Source organism: Erpetoichthys calabaricus, chromosome 2, assembly GCF_900747795.2.
Source record: "Erpetoichthys calabaricus chromosome 2, fErpCal1.3, whole genome shotgun sequence".
In the NCBI taxonomy this organism is placed as follows: Eukaryota; Metazoa; Chordata; class Cladistia; order Polypteriformes; family Polypteridae; genus Erpetoichthys; species Erpetoichthys calabaricus.
Window position 1 is genome coordinate 181,526,645 of NC_041395.2, and position 12,192 is coordinate 181,538,836.

Here is a 12,192-nt window from a genome sequence, read left to right on the forward strand (position 1 = left end):
CCCAATCTCCCTTTAAAATAGCTGGCTCTCACAACAATGGTTTACTTTTTTCATTTTTGTCTTCTTTAATCAATATGGATACTCTGTTTTGTAATATGTGTGTAATCTCAAGACACAGACCAATACTCGATAACATTTTTGCCTTGAAAATTGGACAAGTTTTGCAGCTTTTCTTTATTATGGAACTCTAGTACTCTTCACCTCCATAAAGCACAAGAGATATAAAATATGCTTTACTTTAGAATGCAATTTGATATGGCAAAGTCATATATACCATGACTGTGAAGAAATGACTTAAACTTGAAAAATGTCAAAAAATATTATTTGATAAAAACTTATAAGGAACCAATAACAAATACTTTACAATAGCGGCTAACTACGATGCATCTATTAGTCCCTTACAAGTATGTAACAAGACACCACTAGTGTATGATTAGCTCATGTTAGTAAGAATTTTAGTGTAGTCTATACTGTATATGTAACAGTAAAGCTGGATGACTTATAGATCCACTGCTGTAAGTTCTTAAAGCTACTCTTCAAAAGGTTTATAACTTCTTAAATATCACATAAAATATAAAAGACAGTAGATGTGACTTTATATAAAAATATGTAGGTAGGTCAGTAAAAATGAAAAATTTAGATGAGTATGTATCACCCTCAGAAATACTAATATGTTAGTATTGTTCTTTAAAATCATTTACTATGCCTTAACATGTGCCACAAAATTCTGTCCAGGGAATTGTATGATGGAAATTGTATGGATGGCATGACGATAAATCTTTTAACACTGCTTTAGCATGTATACATTTACTTATTTGGAAACTTTCAGCATTTGAGATACAATTAGTTGGCATTTCTTCTGTTACTTCTAACAGGAGTGCAAGCAGGTGAAGTGACTTGCTCATGGTCACACAGTGTCAGCTGTAGGATTTGAACCCTCACAGTTTGGAGTCCAAACCCTTAACCACTTTGCTGCTTTGGCCTGCTGAGTGCATACTGCAGACTGGGATTAAGACCTGGGCACAACTGGTATAAAGTGAGGACATTCTCCCCTTGTCCTTTTTCCAGGCACGTCTGATCTCCCCCCAGGATGTGTTGGTCAAACAATTCTGATTGATTGGACTGATTGATTGCCTGAACTGTCATTCCATATGATTCCTGTTTTGTACCAGATTCTACTAAGATAGACTGTGCCCCCTACCCCAACCCTGATTTGGATTGAATTGGTTTGATAATATACATATTTATACATTTTGTATTTGTAATCATATGCCCACCATTTCAATGCACTGTTTATGTCCCTTTGTCATTATACAGTAATTGTTTTGTGTTCATGTTCACTTTGAAAAGTGCTAAAAAACATGGTTGTAAATACTGTCTATTCTAATCAATGTGTATTGTAGCTGTATTTGTTGGTTTCAAATGTTGAATGTAATTTAAATTTTAGTAGTTTTCTTTAGGGCTATTAGGCTGCTTGAAGCCCTGAATTGGATTAAGCTGCAAGTGAACACTTTGATAGAATGGCATCCCGTCTAGAACTGGATTCTGCCTTGCAATCAGTACTGCAATGAAAGGCTCTGCTCCCTATGACCAGGACCATCTTAACGCATGGGCACGCTAGGCGGATATTCCTGGGGGCCACATGCTAATCTATGTATGTTGTGACTTGCTGAGTGGTTGTGTAGGTAGGGGCCCCAGTGCACTGCTTTGCCTGGGGGCCTATAATGCTGTTAAGACGGCCCTGCCTATGACTGGATTAACTGGATTGATTAACTGGGCATGGGAAATGACAGCAAAAATGTTTTTTTTTCTGTTTTTTATTTTATTTTTTTATGGAAAAACCTTAGTCAGCACTAGTTTGGGAAACATTACAAAAACCCTTGTAAATAACTACTATTGGCATCTGAAGATATTCAAATTTCCTCAGTAATAAAAGACAGTTTGGGGTTTGGCAACACAAGGGTCACACTACATTTCTGCACCACTAAAATTAATTTGTGTTCATTGATTTCTAGTGAAGGTGGCTCAGTGATAGCTCTGCAGCCTCACAAAGAGACCAGTTTTCACATACGCGGAGTTTGCATGTTCTCCCTGTGTATGTGTGGGTTTTCTCAGGGCTCTCCAGTTTCCTCCCACTGTCCAAAGACATGCAGGTTAGGTGAATTGGCGATCCTAAATAGACCCGAGTGTGTGTGTGTGTTTCTCCTGCGATGGAGTAGCGCCCTGTACAGGGTCTGTTCCTGCCTTGCACCCTGTGCTACCTGGGATAGGCTCCAGCACACCTCCAAAACTCAACAACCCAAATCCCACATACAACGACCATGTTCAGGACAAAGCAAGTTGGAAAATGGAAAATGACTGGCTGATTCCTGATGAATATCCTTTACGAGAAAAGCGACAGGAAATTCGTGAGGTCGAGACTCTGTCTTTTTGTGATACATTGAAGCTTTGGGATTGTGTCATTCTCGTCTAGCTTTCGGGAAACACGCAGAGCCGAACAAAAATAAAGAAACGAGATCTGGATTAGACTTAAAGTAAATTGGCACAATAAAAGGAACTTGTGAAATCGAATACGGCGTCAAGGTGGAAGCGCTAGAATCCAGTGACATATCCACGCCTGAAGGAACCTGTGAGAAGTCCCAGGATGAGTCACGGTGTCTTAGTGCGGGAATGCGTTGCGCTAATCTTTGCCTACATCTGTAACAAAATCATAGTAAATTATTCTTGATAACACCGTAAAAATTGGATCAGATTCGGGCGACGTCACTGTGTTGTGACAGTCTTCAAGTAAGCGCACTGCAGGCAGTTACGCCTTATACAGAGGTGCGTGCGTTTTGCTGTTTCGGTTCCGAAAAAATAAGCGTCTCCTAGTATAAACGCGAGAAGTTCGGTACCATGTTTCAGTGTTTAGAGACACGGTTTCGCCGCCACTAGAGCTGACATTTACAGTATTTACCCATTCATGTACTGTTAGTTTTAAGATCGCACGACCTCCCCAGATGAGTATCCACCTCAGAAGAATTCGCCGATTAAGTAGATTGGAAACTTTAGAGTGTCGTGTATGTATGACAGCTCTAAGGATAACTGTCTGCTTCATACTTTAAGTCAGAGGTTACAGGTGATCACATAATTAACTTTATATGAACTGAAAATCGCCTTTACAAACTAGCACGCCTTGGTTTTGTAGTTCGGTACATTTGTACTTATTAAGTCTACAAGAAAAAAGCGATCCCTCGTGGATTGCCAGCCCGGTGACTGCAGATCGATCGCTTGCAATGAATGACGTCAGTGACTGTCGATTGATCCGCCGCATAATGTCTCAAGTAAAGAGGCTCTGCCGCAACTGCGTGCGTTTAAATTAAACTCGCTACAGAATGCTGGTCAATCTGTCACCTTTCCCTCACATTGCTGTCATTATTGAATTTCATTCACCGTTTTAACGTCTGCTGTAGTATTCAGTGTTTGTGTTTCTAATACTTTTCAGCACAACCTTTGTGCATATATCCATCCATTTTATTTTCCCTTTTTTGGCCTCCATCCCTTGGACTTCTTTAGAAAACAGAAAAATGTTATCACTTGTGCATGCATACCTTATTATACCGTAACCCTTCTAATGATAATGTAATTGAACGAAGATCGTTGACGAAAAATACGTGTCTTTCTTTCATGTTGGTTGGACATCAGAGAAATGCACTGTACCCTATACAAATGAAAATATTATCACTAATGTTGCTTCCCTGCAACCTACACTTTTAAAAATAATGGTGCCAGAGTGGTTCTTCAGAGTGGTGCCAAAGGGGAACTATTTTTGCCTCCCTAAAAGATCACCTACATGAAGGTTCCAAAAAGTTCCTTTGTTTACTTAGATCTGTAACAGGCTTCATGATAAGAGGTTTGTGAAACAACAAAGGGTTAATGATTTTAAAGGGACTCTTTATGCATACAATAACACAGGCTAAGTTCTGGTTTTCCTGATCTGTTAGTATCCTACTAGGTAGCCTACTATACATAAAGATTTCTGTTTTGACTATATATTATGAGCCTTTTCAAAGCCTAAAGATTCAATTTCATATGCAGAGAACCCTTCCCAGAATGAAATGGGTCTTTGTCAAGCAAAAGTTCTATGAGGATCCACACAACCCAGTAAAATGCCATTAAAGAATTATTATTTTTAAGAGTACTAATACAAGGAGAATGTCAACAAATTAATGCATTAATGTTGTGCAGTGAAATTTTCTAAATGCGGGTGATGTCCAGCCAGACTAGCCACGACATCTCTCTGCCTTCTGCCCTATTCGGGCTCTCATCCAAGCACACTGGAATGTAGAAATGTGCTTTCCATTCACCAGTGTGGGTTATTCTTTCAGTTGGAGGCCCTTGTCCTGCTTTCTTTTAGTGCCACAACAGACCCTTTCCAACAAGGTTTCTCATTACAAGAATGAAAAATTGGTACATCTCCAGTGGTGCATGCCTTGTGTAGCTGGGTTAAGTGGCCACCTGACCCTGTGTAAGAGGCAGCCAACTGAGGTCTGGAGTACCGCTATGAAAAGGGACCTGGCATTCCTGTTACTGGGAAAATAGCTTCTTAGCTGCTAATTAAATTACTGCAGCTCTTCTGTTAATAACAATATGACAGAGTGAGTTAGTTTGTTCAAAAAGCAGTGACTGCAAGTCCTATAAAAATATAAAAACGAAAACCTCAAGGGGAAAAAAAAGTACTTCTATTACTAATCTAATAATAATACTTTACAGGAAGTAAATGTGGAATAAAAAAGTTAATAAAAATACACGTCTGGCTGCATTCCCAGAAAGAAGAAAGCTATCTTATCAGGGTAAAACTTTTCTTTGCTAAATCCCACAATCCCACCTCTGCTCTCTCAGTGTGTGACCGTGACCAAGTCACTTAATCTGACAGTTCTGAAATCGTAAGAGCATCTGTTTTCATAAAACTATGTTGCACTATATGCTTTTCATAATTTGGACAAGCTCACTGTTAGTGAGCTAAGAAATAATCTTTATGCAGGGTGATTAGCAGTAGACTAGCAAGAGGATGAAACCATTCTTCGAGGAGGATCCTGAGGTAGTGGTGTGGCAGGAAAGCAGATTTAGGATATGAAGAGTGACAAGGAGAGGTTTGCATCAGATTTAAATATATGAGGTTTAATTATTGATATCTTTTTCCCTATATACTGTATGAGCTATTGTATATGGAGCAATGAGATGGTGTTCACTAAGCGGCTTGTTAGGTAAAATAAACCTTGATTAATTAGATTAGATTGGTTTGTGAATGGTATGTTCATTTTGTCTTGTAAATTTATTTTGAATGTTAAACCATGAAGAGCACTTAGACTGAAAAAAAAAATTACCACAGACATGTTATTGTCTGGGCGGCACGGTGGCGCTGCTGCCTCGCAGTTGGGAGACCTGGGGACCTGGGTTCGCTTCCCGGGTCCTCCCTGCATGAAGTTTGCATGTTCTCCCCGTGTCCGCGTGGGTTTCCTCTGGGTGCTCCGGTTTCCTCCCACAGTCCAGAGACATGCAGGTTAGGTGGATTGGCGATTCTAAATTGGCCCTAGTGTGTGCTTGGTGTGTGGGTGTGTTTGTGTGTGTCCTGCGGTGGGTTGGCACCCTGCCCGGGATTGGTTCCTGCTCTGTGCCCTATGTTGGCTGGGATTGGCTCCAGCAGACCCCCGTGACCCTGTGTTCGGATTCAGCGGGTTGGAAAATGGATGGATGGATGTTATTGTCTATAGTCATGTTTTTTCTATGCTATCCTACTAACATTTAGAACAAAAATGAATAAAAAACCCAGGCTGATTATATTACGTGTCTACCACCTATGTATTTAGTCAATGCTATTCACCTTACTGGAAATCAGGAAATGACTATTCACAGATCTGTTACAATTAAAAGTAGTGTGATAATAGTGTCTCATCATAAATGTGGGCTGTCAGTGTGTGTGCATGTGTGTCTCAAGGACCTGACACCCTTGCTTTCTGTCTCAGTGTGTACTCTGTCTGGGGTCTTTGTGTGTCGATACATTTGCACGTTTGAGTTCCTGGGATATACAGCCTTAACTATCCAGATTTGATTGTTTCTAGCATCTTTGTCAATAAGACTATCTCTTGTTTTACTGGCCCACATGTCCTGCTATCTCTGGAGGTACAATGACAATTATATGTGTAATGTTAATCCAAGAGTTGACCAGCCTTGACTTCTGATCAGCAAATGAGACACATATGTAGGGAAATATAGATGTTTGTTGCTTTTAGCACCAAATGGAATTATGTTTTTTGTAGGTTTTCTTGAAAAAAGGGTGTAGGCTATTAGCAATTCCTTCTGATTTTTTTGACAGATAAATTACAGCATCTGATTTGTCAAAGCAGTTACTCTCTTTTTGTTTTTCAGTTCAATTAATTGGAACATCGATGGATAATTTAACTCACACAAATTCGATTATTCATCCATCAACCATTCTGTTCATCAATCCTTTTTCTAGCCTGCCTTTCAGATTTAGGGCTGTCACACAAAAAGTGTTCCCTCTTTGTTTAAAGGCAAGGCTTTTCAGAAAACAACATAAAAATTTGCATGCCACTAGTATACTCATTTGATTGCCTACTTGATTGTCACTAATCTTCCTTTTTACTTTAACAACTTGTACTGTAGGTATGCATTATACAAAAAAAAGATGTGGCAGGATTAAAAATTCATCATTCAACAAGATATGGTCACTTTTGGAGCGATGTCTAATTGTGTATGTGTGCGTGAGTGTGTTAGTGTGTGGACACGATAACTCAGGAATGAGTCACTTTGTGTTAGTGAAATGTGGCAAAGGTATTTGCATAATACAATGCTATAAACTCATTGATTTTGAGAAAAAAATCTGCAATAGTTATCAACAGAAATAACTTCATCTGCTCTATTGTATATTGCATTTAAAAAATATTGATGGACTTATGATGATATCAAAATTTTAAAATCACTAAATTATATAGGAATGGTTACTGGACTGAACAGATTTTTCTCTTTTTTCAGACATGGTAATATTATTAATAATACTAATAATAATAATCTTTATATATAATATGCTACCATGGTTGTTTGTTTGTCTGTCCAGGATTTTAAATCACCTGTAGCTCGCAAACTGTTTGACCTATTGACCTGAAATTTGGTACACATATACTATGTGACGTCTACTATCCGCCAAGGTTATTCCTCTTTTTATTTTTATTTTACTGTAGAATCAACTCTCGGCAGCAGCCAGCAGAGTGGCTGTGCAGCGCATGTGTATGGGCGCCGTTCTCATTCCCTACCACCTTCGCCATCACTTCCCCTTCCTCTTCACATCTTAAATCATTCTTAAGGCAGATTGAAGACTTAAGTGCCAGTTTAAGTGAAAAATTAAGGAAAATGTACTAAGTAATTGCAACACAAATACTGACTTAATCAGTTTTAACATGAAAAGATGCCAACGAAAGAAGAGAAGAAGCGGGCCACTAGGGTGGAGAAGAGAAGAGCTGCTCAGGAAACAGCAAGTGCATCAACCTCTGAGCAAATGAATGCTAAACGTTCAGAGAAAGAGTGTGAAAACTATGAATGCTCAAGTCAAGTGTATTCACTGCATGTTATCGTGCAGTGCGCCGTTACTGGTAATAATAATAATTAAATCTTTATAGTGTGTACAGTAGAATTGCAATATAGAGGAGAACTGCATAGATAATTGGTTGGACCATCCAATAAGTATTTGAATATGCTGGCAAAAGAATGCATCACACTAATAAGAAAACAGGAACTGTATGGACATCCCTGGAACCCTTGGAGAATACGGGATAACCCTAGTCCATTGTCCATGTACTCACAATGAATTAATTTAGCAATTATTTTAATTGTGTAATAAAATGATTGACTTTAGTATATATTTATTTTGAATTATTGTTCAAAGAAAAGAGCCTAATCTACTTAACAGTGTCGAGTTCTGACAGCCAGGAACACTTCCGGTTGCAAGGAATCACTCAAATCCCAGAACACTGTGTGCTCATCAGCATGATAAAGGAAGGTGTGTTAGGATCAACAAGCACTTAGTCTTTGAGTTAAATGTCTCATATCTTCCTTGGAAATCTTCCCCAGACCAGTGAACAAACCTGGAGTGTATTTATGGAGTTGTATGTCAGTAGATATGTCAGTTGGTACAGGACTATGAGGAACTGGTGTCCAGTCCTGAGACTGTTTTTAAAATGTTTCTGCTGCTACTGTGACACACTGATCCTGAATTGGAATTATTAATTAATTGTTAGAATTGGTACCTTGCTCTGCCAGAGTGTTTAGGTACATAGCTCAGCCAAGAGACTTGCTGTGTAGAGTTTGCGCATCCCCTCCATGTCTAGGTGGGCTTTTTCTCAGTACTCTGGATTAATACTACATCCTAGGATCATGCAGATTAGATTGACCAGTGACTCAGAATTCTCACAAATTACACGATGTTTCTATTTTATGTTTATGTTACAAATAACATTTCATACTACATTTCCAATCATTGTATAGTACATACTAGCAACGTGTTCAGCTGAACTGCATTGAATTTAATTATTTTCTGAACCTTCTCAATCAAAATTCAGGGTAAAGGGAAAAAGGAGTCTATCCCAGCGGCAATGAGCATAAAGCAGTAATTCATCACAACACACACTCTTTAATATAAAGCCAATTCATATGTATCACTCAGTTTTTTGGATGTGGGGATATAAAAACAGGTATTCAAAGAAAATTCACTTGAACACTGAAAGAACATACAAACTCCACTTAGGCTGTAACCAGGCCAGCATTTGAATTTAAGACTCAGTGGATGTGAGACAACAAAGCTAGTGCTGCACCAGCACAAGCTGAACAGTTATATTCAATTTTGATTATTAATATACTCTTTTTAAAATGTTGTCTCATACATTTTTGTGGGCTCCTCTCAAGGATTCCTTACTTTGGTTACCTAAGATTGTAATACAAAGCATTTGTGTCTATGTATGTGCATTCTTGTAAGCAAATATGTATGAAAGGTTGATTGTGAGTGTATGTGCTAATCAGCATTTATATGAATGTGCTACTGAGGATGTATATTTATTGGGATCGATGAAACCAAGCAGTGTGACAGATTGGTGACAGCCGCTGTTTTCTCAGGGGATAAAGACTTGAGGCGCTGTCAGTGGTGAGTAAGATGTTGTTAGTAAATCAATTATCCTTATGGAAACTTGCTACATGAAACCAAATCAGGGCTAATTAGAGCTGTGGTTGAAAATAAGCAACACAGAGAGAGAGAGAGAGAGAGAGAGAGAGGTGTATGTGTGTGAGGGGATATTAGTCGGGGTTTACAAAGTAAATACTGGACCAGTGTAATCCTTCACCCAAGCCATAACTGTCTAATCAAGACCAAGTCACAAGCAGTACACAGAGTCTTCACAACCAATACAGAAGAACGTGGTAAAGCTCAAGAGTGTATTATAAACCACATGGAAGTCTAAAAGGTGAAGGAACAGAGGATGAGTCAGGCAAGGGGCAGCAACAGGTACTGTCAGAGGCTTGAGTGAAGTAAACTGATTATACAACATGGGTGAAGTCGTTGAAAACTGGCAACTGCCACACTTGTTTACCTCTGATAATCTTCCTGACAGAGGCAAGAGACTTGGGATCATTCTCCTCTGAGTGTTGACAAACAAAAGTGCTGCAGTTGTTATGCATGATTAATCCCAGGAGCCATTTCTGAAACTCCCTAGCCACCCAAGGGATGCTAAAACACACCTCTGTGGCCATACTTGCTTAAAGCCTTGTAACTCGGGAGATGAAAAGTAAACATTGGCTTTACTGAGTCCTCGCTTTTGTGCACAGGTGACTTAACCCATGTGGAAGTGTTTGATGTGCCCTGGAAAGCAGGCATTGAACTAATTATTTCTATTTTTCTCTCTAGACACAGAGATCTAAGATCAGTTCAGTTTCACTGGCACTGAATGCCAGCCACAGATATTTCCATCATCAACCACTGCCATTTTGCTTACCCTGTGGACTTGAGGCACACTTATTTAGATTCCCAGAATAACATGTGAAATGCAAGGACAGCTGGCAGGCATCAAAATAAACCAATTTCTTACTTTCGTCATTATCTAGGGTATAGACAGTTTAGTGTAGTCCATGCAGGAGTCCCCCAAAGCCCAATACTTCTGAGATGCATTCTGCACAATGTTTTGTAGCTATGCTACCATCATACGTGAATTCCTTTATGAAAAAACCAAATTAACACATGTCAAAGATATTTCTGATGTCAAGAGCACTTGTCTGAGGCAGCTGCTACCATCTTCATTCTGCTGTTAACTAGCCCCTATGCCCATATTGTACATTACTGCATCTGAGCAGTATAAAGCTATGGTGCCAAGCGGAGCCTGGTATGCATGAAGCCCTCATCACTTACATCTTAACAGATTCTTATGTGACATGGTGGGAACTGGACTAACACAAAATAGAATCTTAATCATAACTAACTCTTGCAAAATGTTAGATTTACATACAGTTTGGCCTCTGGTCTCCTGGAAGTCCTTCATTAACAGAAATAATAAAACTAAAATACTCAAAGGTGGGCGGCATGGTGGCGCAGTGGGTAGTGCTGCTGCCTCGTAGTTGGGAGACCTGGGGACCTGGGTTCACTTCCCGGGTCCTCCCTGCGTGGAGTTTGCATGTTCTCCCCGTGTCTGCGTTGGTTTCCTCCGGGCGCTCCGGTTTCCTCCTACAGTCCAAAGACATGCAGGTTAGGTGGATTGGCAATTTTAAATTGGCCCTAGTGTGTGCTTGGTGTTTGTGTGTGTTCTGCGGTGGGTTGGCACCCTGCCCGGGATTGGTTCCTGCCTTGTGCCCTGTGTTGGCTGGGATTGGCTCCAGCAGACCCCTGTGACCCTGTGTTCGGATTCAGCGGGTTGGAAAATGGATGGATGGAAATACTCAAAGGTGAAGTTCATATAACCTCCCAAAATGTTAGCTGAGGTGGTGGGACAATAAATGAATAAATAAACAAATAAAAAGCAACAAATAGGCTAGTGACTATGCATATGTACACAAATTTGTGTTTATCATTATTTATTTGCAGGGTTAATAAATTAGATAATTAGTTGCTTTATTTTTTTCCTCGCTGCCTTGTCCTTGTCTTAGTACTGGACCTGAGAAGAGGATACAGTTAATTGATAAGATTAACTGTGTCTTTATTTTTATTACTAATACTGAAAAGGACCTTACCAAATTTGCATTACAAGGAAAGGGGGTGGGGTTGAAACTTAAAGTGACGCCGGTTTTGTCTTGTCTTACTGAAGGAGAGATAGGGATTTTTTTTTTTTTTTTTTTTTTTAGTCAACTGCTTCGGGGCAAAACGCCCAATACAAGACATAAGTTCTAAAATAGACAAAAACACTTAACTAGAGATCCCCCCACAGAAGAAAATTTACGGCTTAATAGTAGAGCTGCAGGTTTGGCAACTTTTTTCTTAATTTGCTTTCTCCGTGCTTTACGATGTGACGCTCTTAAAATAACCATAGTAATGAGATTGTGAAGGATTGCCTTATACAATGAAGAAACATAACGCAGGACGTTTTACACCTTTATTGTACTTTAACATTTAAAATCAAAATTCACCTTGATGCTGATTGGGTGTCTGACTTCACTAACTAACATTTACCTCATGTGCTGCAAAAGGGAAAACATCAAGGGTGCTTCTTCAGACATCAAATAAAGGCTGTTTTATAGCCGCTACCCCAAAGCACGTCACCTGTAATGTAGAGTGCAAGACGTCCAGCTGGGTTATGTCTTTTGTACTGGTCACTGCTAAATAAAATGAAGGGTTGGCCAATATACTAGAAAGTTTCAGGCAGATGTGCTCAGTTGCAAGTTTCTCGTTTTGCTCAGAGCATAAAGACAGACAGTTCCGTAGATAGATAGATAGATAGATAGATAGATAGATAGATAGATAGATAGATAGATAGATAGATAGATAGATAGATAGATAGATAGATAGATAGATAGATAGATAGATAGATATGGCACTATACAGTAATAAGTATAGTTACACAGAAAAACGAACATTTTCAGAGCAAGTATTGCCGGGAGCCACTTCGTATTGTGTTCCTGCAACAGAATAGCGAAAAAAGAAAAAAAAAAACAACTTTGGACAAA

At 39.2% G+C, this 12,192-nt stretch overlaps 1 protein-coding gene across 3 annotated transcripts in view; it reads left to right on the forward strand.

The window, feature by feature from the left end:
- slc50a1 (solute carrier family 50 member 1) overlaps window positions 1-12,192 on the forward strand; it is a 510,780-nt gene that overhangs the window by 391,774 nt on the left and 106,814 nt on the right. Inside the window, exon 1 of one of the 3 annotated variants that reach the window (XM_028794860.2) lies at window positions 10,734-10,738. The exons of the other annotated variants lie outside the window; for them this stretch is intronic. The gene's annotated coding sequence lies outside the window, so the exon portion shown is untranslated. Of the gene's footprint in view, window positions 1-10,733; window positions 10,739-12,192 lie in introns of those variants that run through there. 3 annotated transcript variants of the gene reach the window in all.